Below are 2500 nucleotides of genomic sequence, written 5' to 3' on the forward strand. Positions count from 1 at the left end.
TGGAGGGGGGGGGGGGGCGGGGGGCGGCAAGCCTCGCGAGGGGAGCCGTGGAAGAGCAACTGGGATAGACGGTCCGGCTGAGCACCGCCGAGCACGCTGTCGAGCTGTGCAACGGAGAGGACGACTACGCGGTAGAGCCCCTCCCACTCCGCACTCCGCTCGCCACTAAGAACATTAAATAAAGGACATCGATCCGCCAGACCGGAGGAACCGACCGCCCGAACGCCGGCAAAGCCGGCCGGCGGACACCCTCCGAAGGCGTGTTAAGTTGGCCCATCGATCAGGACACAAACACGCAACAAATCCAGTCCGGGGTGTGGTGTAAGCAGCCCTACTGTAACCAGCCCTGCCAGAGAAATCACCTAACCCTAACCCTAAACGTACGGCAGACGCGTCCCCTGGCTCTCACATTGACAACTGAGAGGCTTCTGAAAACCTGGCCACGCCCATCAGTAAAAACCACTACAGCAAGTGACGACATATGTACCTTCAAAGTGCTGTACTACAGGGTGCTGTTCAAAAGGTATCTATCCCGTTTACTCTCTATGCTTCATATATCATCATATTATTGAAAAGTGCAAGCCTTTAGGGACAACAGCAACTCAAGTCGCCAACGCTCTGTTGACTCAATAACTGCAGAGATCCAAACTTCTCCTGGCATTAACATCGGCACAAAAACTGTGCGCCGGGAGCTTCGTGGAATATGGGTTTCTATGGATTCAGAATGACATGTCAGAAAAGCTCCTGTAGGTGTAATGGTCAGTTATCTCAATACTTTTGGACATATATTGTGCGTGTGCGTGTGTCTGTGATACCTAACATAAACACCCCTGTATTACTAGAATTGATAGTTCACGCCACAAAAGTGAGGGGCAAACATAGAAAAGCGTGCAACCCAGCCACTGAGGATGCACAAGCCAGTGCATTCTTAGTGCAGGTCCCAAGCCAGGACAAAAGCGGAGGGTTACGTCAGGAAGGGCATCCGGCGTCAAATCTTTGCCAAATCAAATATGCGGATCATAAATAAGATTTCCATACCGGATCGGTCGAGGCCCGGGTTACCGACGACCGCCATCGGTACTGTTAACCAGCGGAGTGCCGGTGGAAACTAGGCTACTGTTGGGCGAAGGAAAAGGAGAGGGGGAAGGCATGTCCAGAGGCAGCTAGAGAGGAGGAAGGGTAGGCGTGTGGAGGTGAGAGTCAGTCGGAACTTTGAATGTTGGCACTATGGCTAGTAAAGGGAGAGAGCTGGCTGACGTGATGGAAAGAAGAAAGGTGACAAGAGACAAGGTGGAAGGGGAGTAAGGCCAGGAGTATCGCAGGTGGGTTCAAACTCTTCTACCATGGTGCGAATGGGAGGAGAAATGGGGTAGGGGTCATTCTGAAGGAAGAGTATGTCAAGAGCGTGCTGGAGGTGAACACAGTGTCAGACAGAGTGAGGATTATGAAGCTGGAAATCGAAGGTGTATTGCTGACGGTTATCAGCGCATATGCCCCGCAAGTCGGGTGTAAGATGGACGAAAAAGAAGAATTCTGGAGTTGAGTTGGACGACGTGGTGGAAAGGGGACCCAAGGAGGAGGGAGTGGTGATTGGAGCGGACTTCGATGGACACGTTGCTGAAGGGAACAGAGGTGATGAGGAGTTGATGGTAAGGTATGGAATCGAGGAGAGAAATGTGGAAGGACAGATGGTGTTCGATTTTGCGAAAAGGATGGAAATGGCTGAGGTGAATACATATTTCAAGAAGAGGGAGGAGCACAGGGTGACGACGTATACGAGTGGAGGAAAGTGCACACAGGTGGACTATATCTTGTGTAGAAGGCGCGATGTAAAAGGGATTGCATACTGCAAGGTGGTGACAGGGGAGAACGTAGCTAGGCAGCATCGGATGGTGGTCTGTAAGATGACTTTGGAGACCAACATGAGGAAGCGAGTGAAGACACAGCCGAAGATCAAATGGTGGAAGTTGAAGAAGGAAGACTGTTGTGTGGAGTTCAGGCAGGAGTTAACACAGGCACTGAGTGGTAGTGAAGAGTTGCCAGACGGCTGGGCAAGCGCTGCAGAAATAGCGAGGAAGACAGCTAGGAAGGTACTTGGTGTGTCATCGGGACAGAGGAAGGAAGACAAGGAGACTTGGCGGTGGTGGTGGTGGTGGTGGTGGTGGAAGGAGGAAGTAGAGCAAAGTATACAGAGGAAAAGGTTGGCAAAGAAGAAGTGGGATAGTCAGAGAGATGAAGAAAGTACACAGGAGTACAAGGAGATGCAGCGTAAAGCAAAGAGAGAGGTGGCAAAGGTAAAGGAAAAGTCGTACGGTGAGCTGTATGACAGGTTAGACACTAAGGAAGGAGAAAAAGACTTGTACAGATTGGCTAGACAGAGAGACCGAGCTGCCGAGGATGTGCGACAAGTTAGGGCGATCAAAGATACAGATGGAAATGTGCTGCCAAGCGAGGAGAGTGTGCTACGAAGTGGAAGGACTACTTTGACGGGCTGATAAAT

The sequence above is a fragment of the Lampris incognitus genome, unplaced genomic scaffold (assembly GCF_029633865.1).
Source record: "Lampris incognitus isolate fLamInc1 unplaced genomic scaffold, fLamInc1.hap2 scaffold_510, whole genome shotgun sequence".
Lineage (NCBI taxonomy): Eukaryota > Metazoa > Chordata > Actinopteri > Lampriformes > Lampridae > Lampris > Lampris incognitus.